Source organism: Furipterus horrens, unplaced genomic scaffold (genome assembly GCF_987537825.1).
Source record: "Furipterus horrens unplaced genomic scaffold, mFurHor1.1.pri manual_scaffold_8, whole genome shotgun sequence".
NCBI classification, from domain to species: Eukaryota; Metazoa; Chordata; class Mammalia; order Chiroptera; family Furipteridae; genus Furipterus; species Furipterus horrens.
Window position 1 is genome coordinate 32,904,017 of NW_028327178.1, and position 13,852 is coordinate 32,917,868.

General features: G+C 34.6%; 1 pseudogene; it reads right to left on the reverse strand.

Moving 5' to 3' along the window:
* Positions 1-12,982: 12,982 nt before the first annotated feature.
* On the reverse strand, positions 12,983-13,128 carry LOC150002706 (U1 spliceosomal RNA; annotated as a pseudogene).
* Positions 13,129-13,852: the final 724 nt, after the last annotated feature.

Sequence of the window (13,852 nt, forward strand, 5' to 3'; positions counted from 1 at the left end):
AGGACAACGTACACAAAAACACGAAGACAATGCAACAAAATGAAAAAAGACTGAACAAGACTGAAGAGGTTCTAAGACAGCTGCAGGACAACATGAAACGTAATAATATCCGTATCATAGGAATTCCAGAAGGAGAAGAAGAAGAGCAAGGGATAGAAAACCTCTTTGAAAAACTAATGACAGTAAACTTCCCTCACATGAGGAGAGAAAGAGTCATGCAAGTCCAGGAAGCATAGAGGGTCCCAATGAAGATGAACCCCAACAGGCCCACCTCAAGACACATCATAATTAAAATGGCAACATTCAAAGACAAAGAGAGAATCCTAAAAGCAGCAAGAGAGGAACAACTAATAACATACAAGGGAGCTCCAATAAGGCTATACTCAGATTTCTCAGCAGAAACACTACAAGCCAGAAGGGAATGGCAAAAAATATTCCCAGCAATGAAAAACAAAGGCCTACAACCTAGAATACTATACCCAGCAAAGCTCTCATTCAAAATGGAGGGTGAAATAAGGAGCTTCCAAGACAAAAGAAGGCTAAAAGAATACATCTCCACCAAACCAGCAATGCAAGAGATGCTAAAGGGTCTGCTTTAAGAAGATAAAGACACAGAGAGAGATAGAGAAGAACACGAGTACAAAGGGGAAAAATGACAATGAATAAGTACTTATTGGTAATAACCTTAAATGTAAATGGATTAAACGCTCCAATTAGAAGACATAGGGTAGCTGAATGGATTAGAAAGAATGACCCACATATATGCTGTCTACAAGAGACCCACCTTAGAACAAAAGATCTACACAGACTGAAAGTAAAGAGATGGAAAAAAGTATTTCAAGCAGATGGACATGAAAAAAAAAGCCGGGGTGGCAATACTTATATCAGACAAAACAGATTTCACAGCAAAGTCCAAAAAAAGAGACAAAGAAGTGCATTTCATAATACATAAGGGGAAAATCCACCAAGAAGATATAACCCTTATAAATATATATGCACCCAACTTAGGAGCACCCAAATATATAAGGAAAATTTTGAAAGACTCCAAGAAAGATATAGACAGCAACACACTCATAGTAGGGGACTTTCACACCCCATTGTCAACACTGGACAGATCTTCCAAGCAAAGAAACACCAAAGATATTGAGGCACTGAACAACACTCTAGATCAAATGGACTTAGTCGATATATATAGAAGTTTTCACCCCAAAGAAGAAAATATACATACTTCTCAAGTGCACATGGAACATTTTCAAAGATAGACCACATGGTAGGACACAAAACAAGCCTTAACAAATTCAAGAAAGTTGAAATTATATCAAGCATCTTCTCAGATCACAATGGCTTAAAATTGGAAATCAACTTCAAGGAAAAAGCTCAAAAACATTCAAACTCATGGAGAATGAATAACATGCTATTACATAATGAATGGGTTAACAATGACATCAAGGAATAAATCAAAAAGTTTCTGGAAACTAATGACAAAGAACACACAACAACCCAAAACCTATGGGATACAGCGAAAGCAGTCCTAAGAGGAAAGTTCATAGCAATACAGGCCTACCTAAAAAAGCTAGAAGAATCTCTAATAAAAAATTTAACCCTACAGCTACAAGAACTAGAGGAAGAACAACAAGCAAAGCCCAGATCAAGTAGAATGAAGGAAATCATCAAGATCAGAGCACAATTAAATGACATAGAGTCTAAACTAACATTTCAAAAGATCAACAAAAGTAGGAGCTGGTTCTTTGAAAAGATAAACAAAATTGACAAGCCTTTAACCAGGCTCATCAAGAAAAAAAAAGAGAGGACCCAAATAAATAAAATCAGAAACGAAATAGGAGAAATCACAACTCTTACAATAGAAATACAAAGCATTATAAGAAATTATTACGAACAACTGTATGGCAAGAAATTTGACAACCTAGAGGAAATGGAAAAATTCCTCGAAACCTATAGTCTTCCCAAACTGAGTCAAGAAGAAGCAGAATGTCTGAATAGACCAATAACAGCTAGTGAAATTGAAGCAGTAATCAAAAAACTCCCAACACACAAAAGCCCTGGGCCGGATGGCTTCACAAGTGAATTCTACAAAACATTTAGAAAGGAACTAACTCCTATCCTCCTCAGACTATTCTAAAAGATACAAGAAGAGGGAAGACTCCCAAACTCGTTCTATGAAGCCAGTATAACCCTAATTCCAAAACCAGGTCAAGACACCACAAAGAAAGAAAACTACAGGCCAATATCGCTGATGAACATAGATGGTAAAATCCTCAACAAAATATTGACAAACCGGATCCAGCAACACATTAGAAAGATCATACACCACGATCAAGGAGGATTCATCCCAGGGATGCAAGGATGGTTTAATATTCGCAAATCAAAAAACGTAATACAACACATAAACAAAATGAAAGACAAAAACCACATGATCATATCAATAGATGCAGAAAAAGCATTTGATAAAGTACAACACCCATTTATGATAAAAACTCTCAGCCAAATGGGAATAGAGGGAGCATACCTCAACATAATAAAGGCTATATATGAGAAACCTGAAACCAACATCATATTCAATGGGCAAAAACTGAGAGCATTCCCCCTGAGATCAGGAACAAGACACAGATGTCCGCTCTCTCCACTCCTATTCAACATAGACTTGGAAGTTCTAGCCACAGCAATCAGACAAAAAAGAGAAATAAAAGGCATCCAAATTGGAAAAGAGGAAGTAAAACTGTCATTATTTGCAGATGACATGATAGTGTACATAGAAAACCCTATAGACTGCACAAAAAAACTATTAAACCTAATAAGTGAATTCAGCAAAATAGCAGGATACAAAGTCAATATTAAGAAATCAAAGGCATTTTTATACACTAACAATAAAAACTCAGAGATAGAAACTGAAAGAAAAATCCCATTTACCATAGCAACAAGAAAAATAAAATACCTAGGAATAAACTTAACCAAGGAGGTAAAAGATCTGTAATCAGAAAACTACATAACACTGAAGAAAGAAATTAAAGAAGATACAAATAAATGGAAGCATATACCATGCTCATGGATGGGAAGAATCAACATCATTAAAATGTCCATACTACCCAAAGCAATTTATAGATTCAATGCAATCCCTATTAAAATACCAGCAACATATTTCACAGACCTAGAACAAATACTTCAAAAATTTATATGGAACCAAAAAAGAGCCCGAATAGCCACAGCAATTTTGAGGAAGAATACAGTAGGAGGAATCACAATACTTGATATCAAACTATACTACAAGACCACAGTAATCAAAACAGTCTGGTACTGGCATAAAAACAGACATATAGATCAATGGAACTGAATAGAGAGCCCAGAAATAAACCCAGGTTCATACGGTCAACTAATATTTGACAAAGGGGGAAAGAACATCAAATGGAGTGAAAATAGCCTCTTCAACAAATGGTGTTGGGAGAACTGGACAGGGACATGCAAAAAAATGAAACTAGACCACCAACTTACACCATACACCAGAATAAACTCAAAATGGATCAAAGACTTAAATGTAAGCCGTGATACCATAAAAGTCCTACAGGAAAAAATAGGCAGGAAAATTTCAGATATCCCACGTAGCAACGTTTTCACTCATATATCTCCTAAGGCAAGGGAAATAAAGGAAAGAATAAACAAATGGGACTACATCAAACTAAAAAGTTTCTGCTCAGCTAAAGAAAACATCAGCAAGATGAAAAGGAAAGCAACCATATGGGAAAATATATTCGCCAATGACATCTCAGACAAGGGATTGATCTCCAAAATATATAAAGAGCTCATACGACTCAACACCAAGAAATCAGACAACCCAATTAAAAAATGGGCAAAGGACCTGAAGAAACACTTCTCCAAAGAGGACAAACAGAGGGTCCATAGAAACATGAAAAAATGCTCAACATCACTAGCCATCAGAGAGATGTAAATAAAAACCACAATGAGATACCACCTCACACCAGTCAGAATGGCCATCATCAACAAATCCACAAACAACTTGTGCTGGCGAGGATGCGGAGTAACGGGAACTCTGGTGCATTGCTGGTGGGAATGCAGACTGGTGCAGCCACTATGGAAAACAGTTTGGAATTTCCTCAAAAAACTAAAAATGGAACTGCCTTTTGAACCAGCAATTCCATTGCTAGGATTATATCCGAAAAATCCTGAAACACCAATTCAAAAGAACCTATGCACTCCAATGTTCATAGCAGCACTATTCACAATAGCCAAGTGCTAGAAACAACCTAAATGCCCATCTGTAGATGAGTGGATCAAAAAACTGTGGTACATTTACACAATGGAGTTCTATGTAGCAGAAAGAAAGAAGGAACATCTACCATTTGCAACAACATGGATGGAACTAGAGAAAATCATACTTAGCGAAATAAGCCAGGCAATGAAAAAAAAAATACCTTATGCTGTCACCTATTACAGGAAACTAATGAACAACACAAACAAATGAACAAAATTGAACCAGAGCAATGTAAACAAGAAGTAGACTAACAGTAACAAAGGGGGAGGTGGGAGGGAGGGAAGGGGGTAAGAAGGGGAAGGGTGAAGTCAAAAAAACATCTATAAACGACCCACGGACATGGGCAACTGTGTGGGGACTGAATATGGGGGAAGGGAGAGGCAGGGTGCAGGGAAGCAAGAGGGGGAAAAAAGTGAGACAACTGTAATGGAAAAACAAACAAATTCTTTTTTTTTTTTTTTTTTTAGTGGGGGAAAAATGAAAATATGAAGAATGGAAATGCCAGTTCAGTGAATATTAGGACAAAGATTTTCCTTCACGTTGTATATTTTTCTCCCTATTTGATCCCTCCAGAATTTGGCATTCTAAACAAGTAAGTAATGACAGAAGTTCTTTGCATAGAACTAATAAGACCAGTTGTTAATAGAGGTCTTGTTGACCAAGTCTTTGACTGGAATGTCAAGCCTAAAGGAGACATATTTGGGCTCAGGTTGTTACCAAAAAGCCCCGAGGAACCGGGAATGACTTTCAAAGGTAATAAAAGCCCGCGAGATAAAAGGCCTGGTATCATGGTTGGTTGTGCGGTCCGCAGCAATCTCTCCAGGGAAGGAATGAAGGTTGTTTTCCTGAAAGATGGCTAGAAGGGACCTTAAGGCACAATGAAAAACCAGAAAGACTTGGAAAGGACAGGTGTGTACAGGCAAGGATGAATGCCAGGTATATGGCTCAGCTTCTGTGCCATGAAGAACAGAATGAGGGTCACCCTAAATGTTCCTTGGGTAAGTTCCAGCAAAGCAGAACTAAAGATCATAAGTGATCATTTTCTGCTCTTGTTATGTTTATGCAAATGAACAGGATAAATTAAAAATGGACTTAATGTAGTCCCTTTAAAGACAAGGCGGGTAATCTTAGGGAGAAAAATCATTATGCAAGGAAAATCATAATGATCAGTAGTAGACTAAAAAGTAGGGCAACTAAAAGTCTTAAAAGTTTCTTCTCATTTAAAAAAATGGTTTCACTTGAAAATTAAACCATGTCTGTGATATCATCAAAAATATTCAAGTTGCAGGCAAGTAGAATGTCAAGTGCCTTGCAACTGGATGTCTCCCCAATAAGACAATCTTACAGATTTAGAGATTTGTTTGTGGATTATGTTACATAAATTAACATGTGTTTTCTGTTTTCAAAGGGCAGAAGCCTATGACCGCATTACCTGAGTGATTGTCTGTACGCATAAGCCTCACTTAATCCTCTCTGCAGTGCTGCCTCCTGAGATTCAGTGGTTTGGCTGAACTAAATGACTGGGTTGGTGAAGAATGGGATGGTCTGTGGGCTTCACTTTAAAACTGGTTTCTCTCTTCTATCCTAATGGCTTGGACAGAAAGGTCCCAGAGGTCTGAAGGGGGGGGACACCTAAATTATTTCCCTCAGCCCAAACTAAGTATGGTGGGCAAAAGGGTTTTGGACAGGTGGGATGTGCCTGGCACACCTTCCTCCAAAGAAGCCCTTCTTTTCCCTAATGTGGGACATTGAAAAATTTATCCCTGCCTTTTGTCATCTAGTGGTTATGGATTGAATGATGTCTTTTAACCCTTTTTTCCAAATCTGTTGCCCCCAGAACACAACAAGGATGCCAGCCTGATAAACCAAGCACGCCGTTGTCCGGGGACAGCCAACTGACCTGGAGTCTGCACGATCCTTCCCCATGTGGGAAGGCCACCCTCCCCTCCACACCCCCACTATTATTAGGAATTTCTGGACCCAAGGGTAGGTAGGACGATGACCATGTTCAGCTTGAAGCAGCTAGAGGAGCTCGAGACCTTAGCCCATTGTCCTTTACAAGATTGCAAATGGTCTTAATATCTGAGAGGGAGAGATAGTTATTTTTCACGAACCATGGGTATGGACTTGGGGGGGGATTTTGGGGAGAGGGAGATGCTGGGGGGAGGGGAGTAAAGGGGAGAAAATTGGAACTATTGTAACAATATAATCAATAAAATACAAAAAATAAAAATAAATAAAAAAGGAATCAGATTATTCTATATAAAAAATTAACAGAATTATTGAAATATCATTGGCATGTTTGTCTTTGTCCCCAGGTAACAATGAACTGGTATATGCAAAACTTAATAGGAAGTACTTTAGTAGGTGTATTAGGAGTACCAAAACAAAGATTGAGACAGTCGGATCTCCAAAATATCCTTATTCTAAGTGAAAAATACAAGTCTATTTTATAATATTAAATTGAAATGCAAATTACTCTACAATGAATTTCCTTTATTTCTAGAGACCACTTTTCATCATCAGTTTTATTCCAAATCATTATATTACAATAAATTTGTTCTTATATTAAGCCTGCAGTTTAGGCCAAACAAAAAATTATTAGTTTAGTATTATTTCAGAGATTGACTCTCAGAAGCTGAAGCTCAGTGTAGTTTGACATCAATGTTTGAAGAAATTGCATAATATGCATCTATCTATGGAAATACACTAATATAAATCAATTATACCAATGATCTTAATTCTTTACCCTTTCCTATATCCATCTCATTTGTTATGTAACTTTGCCTTTCCACTCATTTTTGTGTTCCTCTGCCTTAACTATGAGGACATTTCAGTGATTCCCTGATAAATAGTGAAATAAATAGTGAGTACAGATCTATCCAGTCATCTTACTTGAGGTCAATTTATAGCTGATCACTAGACATATGAGCAAATCTGGATGAGCCCGGACTAAATTGTCAAGCTAAAGACTTGGGAACTAAAGAATACTTATTGATTCAATTTACTAAGCTTTCAGATGATTTATTGACCATAATTATAGTAAGAGGTCATTGATTCACATATATTTTTTAGTTTACTTTTGAACCTGTGTTGAAAACACATTGCTGAGTGGAGCTGTACATAGTTTAAAGATTTAAAATTTTAATTCTGTATTTTTCCATATTCTTCCACCTGAAGAATATCCATTAACCTTAAAAAATGGGTGGTTTTACCACCATTTAGGCATTCAATAACAAGGATATTCAGTCCACATTTTTTTTGAGAAGCTTTTGGTCTTAATGTACACTGGTATTTTAAAAAAGCACGATCATTTTTCCTTTAAAAAACAGGGGTCTTCCAACTAAGGTTCACAGGCCAAATGCTGCCTGCTAATTGTTCTATTTTTGGTTTTGTTTCATTTTAATTAAGTTTTTGTTTAGAATACAGCTATACTAATTAATTCACATATTGTCTAAGTATATGTGCAACAATGACATTTAAATCGTAAAGACAGGGAATGACACATAAAGACAAAATAATTTATCATTTGACTCTATAAAGTTTGCTGTTTCCTGGACTATTTCATCAATTATTTCTTTAGTTTATCTTTTATTTAGTTTTGAGCATTACTCAATTATATATTTGCCCTACTTTTCATTGATATTTTCCCAAAGCTATTCATTGTTTTCATTCATTTTGATAATTTTTTTACTTTAAATATTTACATATTTTATGTAAGTAGAGAACAAAATAAAATCAATAGCTAACAGACAAAAGTATTGTCTACCCTTCAAAAAGTATACCAATTCCAAATGATTCATTTGATTTTCCAAAATTCTCTATAAGTTGTCCCTATCACTATACTACAACTGCTTCGTTATTATCCAAGTACCCTAAAATTCTTTAAAATTATGTCCCAATGAGAGACATTTTCTGTTCATCTTCCACTATCCCCATCCCTTTACTTTCATTTTGAAATGTATTATTTCTTTCCTTTTTTTTTTTTTTTTTTGTAAAACTTAGGAATTAAGATTTATGGACATTATTTTTCTTGCTAATTATATTAACATAAATTTTTTAAATATTCAAATGCCAATTGCATATTGATCTTTAACATAATTATGCACTCAATTATGTTTATTTCTGATGGCATGTTTTAAGGAAAAACACTGACTTTACAAGCAAAACATAAGTACTCAAGCCAATTGTAATCTTTTCATGCATTTTATATTTTCCAAGAAATGAGTAAAATGCTAGTTTCTGAGTGTTTAATGAACTTTTTTGAATAAATAAAGTCTAAAAGTTTAAATCAAAAAGTTCAATATGCTAAATGAATTTAAATCAAATAAAGCACTAACATTAACAGAGTTGAAAACAAGGGGTACATGGCCCAGTATAAGAGTTTGAAAATGAAAATTATGTAAATCAAACAATATAAAACATACCTTATCAAAAGGACTTGATGGATTTTAATGAACATATACCAAATTTTCAAAATATATGTCTCAGTAAATGTGGAAATACAACTATAACATCAATCTCTAACATCATCACAACATGCTGTGGAGAGTGGCTGCGCTTTATTTTTCACTTATTTATTTGGGAATATATAAACATGGTCAATAAATGATATTTCTAAGTTAAAAGAGTTTTCTGAAGTCACTGAACAAATTATGAAAAAATATTAGAGGGGTAATTTTGAATATAATTTAAGATTTAATTTTAAATTACTAAAAATTTAACCACCATTTCCTATGCATTTTATGACACTATCGGTTTTCTGCCATTCAGATATTAATATTTTCAGTTACCCTTCAGTAACGACCAACTTAGTGACACAATCTCATTATTTCATATCACAACAACTTGAGATAAAAAATAAGTTACATGGAGATTAAATTTAAACACTTGAACCACGTTGGAGTTTTTGAAGTTGAAAAATGGTGAACTTTTATTGCTAGTCAAGTAACTAGGATTAATAGAACATTCCTTAAAAAGTTCTTAATATTTTCTTCCATACTATGAGAACCTTTTGAATATAAAATCCTGATATTTAAATACCAAGAGGGGAGAACCATGGTTTTCTGCTCTTTTCACAGTGAAGCTAAAATTACTCTAACAGTCTCCCTTAGGATATCTACCTCCTTAACTAAACCATTGACAGTGTGTTAAGAACAGAAATTAATTTTATACTTTATAGTCAGATATCAAATGAAAATTGCTAAAACACTAAAATTACTTTATCTAGTTTCACATTTTGATAAAATGTTCTAAATGAAATTTTTCATATCATACTGTAATTTGTAAATCTTCTAAAATCAGAATAACTTTGAGTCAATATTAGAAAAGAAGAGTTTTAAAGTATCAGTTAGAAATAGAAACACATTTGAAAGAGGCATGTCTTACTTACTTCCTAGTGCAAGAAATATCTAAGTAAGAAAATTTTAAAAATAGAATAAAATGTGAAATACTAGACATAACGAAGTAATCATTTAGTGCACTTGTTAGCATTTGCCACACATGTTCAAAAAATAATTTTTTATATTCTATCACTTTAGAGAGTGCCCAGCAAATAGTAGTTAGTGAAACAAAGTGTATTGAATGACTAATTTTATTTATCAAACCTTTGTGTGCTCTCTCACATTGAAAAAAAAGTCTGAAGGTAAAAAGGAAACTATGACTGATAAATCTGCCTTTTTGAGAGGCTTAAGCATGAAATGAAAATGTTTAGCATCATGAGAAGCCTAGAAGATGAACTACTGTGAAATTTGATCTTGTTGGGTGTAGGGAATGCAGACAGAGATAAACTTGGGATGAAGTTTTAGCTCAGCAGGACACAAGGCTGAGCAGTGTCTGAAAACACTTGGAGGAGCTGAAAGTAAATTGCATGAGAAAAAAAGGAAGGAACAGATAAAAGTGGGACTAAAAATGAAGACATAACCCTTGTTCATCTCTGAAAGTAAGCTTTATGGCTTGAAGTCGGAAAATATATAAATTTAATTCCAAAAACGTTTCAACCTTATCTTGTTCAAGAGTCAGAAATGGATTTCTGTTATACCTTCCCAGTTCCAACGTACAAAACTACATGTAGTTTTTCTTCTTTTGGGAGTTAGTGCTTCTGTGAATAAGAAAAAGGTATCAATTGTTAGTAGCATTTATTAACTGCTTTAAAGGTCTTATGAAATTAAAAAAAAAGATAAATTAATTTATTCTATGTCTTTGACTCAAAAATGCATTTTTATACTGACACATCATCTTTAGTCTAGACTGATTTGCAGGATGACTAGCATCTCCCAAAAGGAAAGACCTGTATTATATTCAAATTGGAAGGATACTTATAGTTCTCATTTAGTGAAGTTTTATTTCATCAAAGGAGCAAAAACAAACAAAAAAATGTATATATGTTTGGGAAAAGACACATGATTGTATCAAAATGTGACCAAGACCTGGAATCATTATCGACTTACTTTTACTATCTTTGCTATGCTGTTTCTGCTGTAAAACCTTTAGTTTTAAGGCATTCTTAATATAGAGATCTATAAAGTGATTTAATAGAGGGTCTTTAGAGAATAACTACTCTACTGCTGCATTTCACGAAGAATGGGATTTAAACCAAGACTAGCACAAAAGTTAAAACAGAAAGATACTATGTGTATCTTTAAAGTTGATTTTATTTAGTTATTTTTTTTTTTTTGCTTTGTTTATTTACTATAATACTGTTATGGATTGGATTGTGTCCTAACAAAAGAAAAAAAAAAGAAAGAAAGAATAAAAAAAATATGTTGAAGTTCTAACCCCCAGTACCTGTAAGTTATTTTATTTGGAAAGAGGGTCTTTGCAGATAAAATAAAATTGAGTTCATTAGGCCATGCCCTAATCCTATATGACTGGTGTCCTTATAAGAAGTTGGAAATTTGAACACAGAGACACACAGGGCGATGACAATGACACCGGAGGCAGAGTACTGTGTCTGAAAGTCCTGGAATGTCAATTACTGATGGCTTCCACTCGAAGCCAAGAATCAGCAAGGAAGGATTCTCTCCTTTAGGTTCCAGGAGTGTGGTCCTGCTGACATGGTGATTTCATAATTCTAGCTTTCAGAACTGAGACAATAAATTTATGTTCTTTTAAGCCATACAGTTTGTGATATTTTGTTATAGTAGTGATTCATCAAACAGCAGGGGATTATACTTAGGTCTGGAAATTTAATGGGATTTTACCTACTGGGTTGCAAACTTGCTTTGGACTTGTAATTCCTTTATTTTTTCCTATTTTTTCCTTTTGGAATGGGAATTTATATCCTATGTTTGTCCTAGCACTGTATCCTGGAAACATAACCTGTTTTCCAGGTTTCACAGCTACACAGATGTAGAGAAATGTTACTTCGGGATTAAGCACACCTGGAGTCTCAATTATACATGCCTTATATGATTGAATATGTGAGATTGATGATCTTTTGCTTTTGAATTAATTATACTTAGATAAGATTTTGAACTTAGTTGATGCAGGAATGGGTTAAGTTTGTGGATACTAAGATAGAATGTATTTTGCATGTAGGAAATATGTGAATTAATACTGCCCATGTGTTTTCATTTTACTTTTTATTTAATTTTCTACATGTACTTATTATTAATTGATCCTAAATCTTCCTTTCAGTGTTTAAAATTTCCCCCTTCAATGTGTTCAACAACATAATATATCTGATCTCTTTATGCTGGAGATAGTTATATTACAATCTTTTGCTCCTATATTCTAATCTGTCTTATTTTCTTTCTGAATTTTCTGGTGAGTGATTATTCTGGGATTTTTCCTTATCCTAATTATGAACTTTCTTGTCAATTGGATCCCTGTTTTAGAGATTCCATTTCTTTCTCCCATTCTGGTAGGGCATATTTTGTGAAGCTTCCAGAGAAAGGGAGTATGGCAGATGAGTCACTCCAACTTTATTCAGAGAACACATGCTACTATTGATTTTTAACATAAAGGTTGTTTATAGGTCTCAGAACTTCCACCGATGTAGGAAATAGTGGAACACCTTCTGCAAGCTGGTGTTTCTGCATCTAGTTTTGAGCATGAGGTCATTTTAGTTAGCCATATTGGCAGCTGGGAAGGAATGCTGGATACGCAGGATAACAAAGGTAAACTGGAAGCAAGGAGGGCAACTGGGATATGCAACTACATACTGGAATTGTCTTTCATCACCTACTTTCTTGATGCTGTGGGTGTATGGCAGAAGAAACTGTTGCCTATTACCATGGAAATAGACATATAGTTGGCATTAAAATATGAAACAGAATATGTCTTGTGGCTAAGGCTGATGTGAAGGCATATAGAAAAGGGAATTCTGGAAATTATTAGGTCAAATTTTGAATAAAAGTGGAGGCAAATATATGTTCACATCTAAAATATAAATGTTAACCCTCAGGGTGCTCTTACCTCTTGTCAGAGCTTTTATGAGCTTGATGCCAATTTACTGGAATATGGACAAGGCACACTTCTTTAGTAAGGGAGTTCTAACAAAGGGTTCAGTGGTGACATTTGAAGCATTTTGCTCCGTTCCTGAGGTCTGCTGCTTTCACATCAGGGAAAATTTGGTCTGATTTGCTTTCACAGAAGCCAGTTTAAATTATTACTACATTTTTTATAATTTGAGTCATTGTGTGAGGGTTCTTTGGCTTTAAAAGTAATAGTTATTATTTTTTGTTTGTTTGTTTTTAGTCCCCCACAACCACAAATCATGCAGCTGAGTTTCCCACGTTTGGGGAAATCGCAGGGGTCAGCACATCCAGGATGCAATGACTAAGCCTTGCCCTGGGAAAACCACCTTTGTGATCATGGTACCTCCCCTGCCAGGTAAGTGCTATATAGTGATTAATTTTGAGTAAATATTTTGTGGAGTATGAGTTTGAAACTAATAGAGTAAGGAATACTTGAAATTTTAGAAGTATAACAAACTAGGGCTTGTCAGAATCTATTGCTCTATCTAGAGTTTCAGTTTAATGAGCATACTAACATTTCAGCATCCATTACACACTGAAAAAAGTTTTCAATAATTAAGGATAATTGGCAATAGAAATAAGATGAGCAGATGAAAATGACTCTGCATTAGACTTTGGCAGCCTGCTATTTCCACATGTGTTGAAAAGAGAAGGGAGGATGAGAATTTTAAGTAGCAATCCAAATTGGTCAACTGTGTTTTATTATTTTGCACCATTTATTTCATGTTCTACACTTCAGCTTTCTCTTTAAAAATATTTTATCAGGTTTCCTCATATTGCCTCATATTGGGATTAGGTACTAATCAAATTATGACAATATATAATGTACACTATTGTTTTGTGTCAATTTGCTTTAGTTTGTAATGTCATCTGAACAACCAAATCATTTTGAACAACCTACCTAATACAGAACACTATTGTTTATTATGCTTCCCAATACAATATACTTAAACCTAATATGATTTCATTAGGGAGGTACTTGCTGCTTAAAAATTATCTTCAAAATAGAATACTTTGGACTTTATTTTATATTGGAATATCTTTAATGTCATTAAAAATCTTAAAATTATATCACAGTCTATTTAGT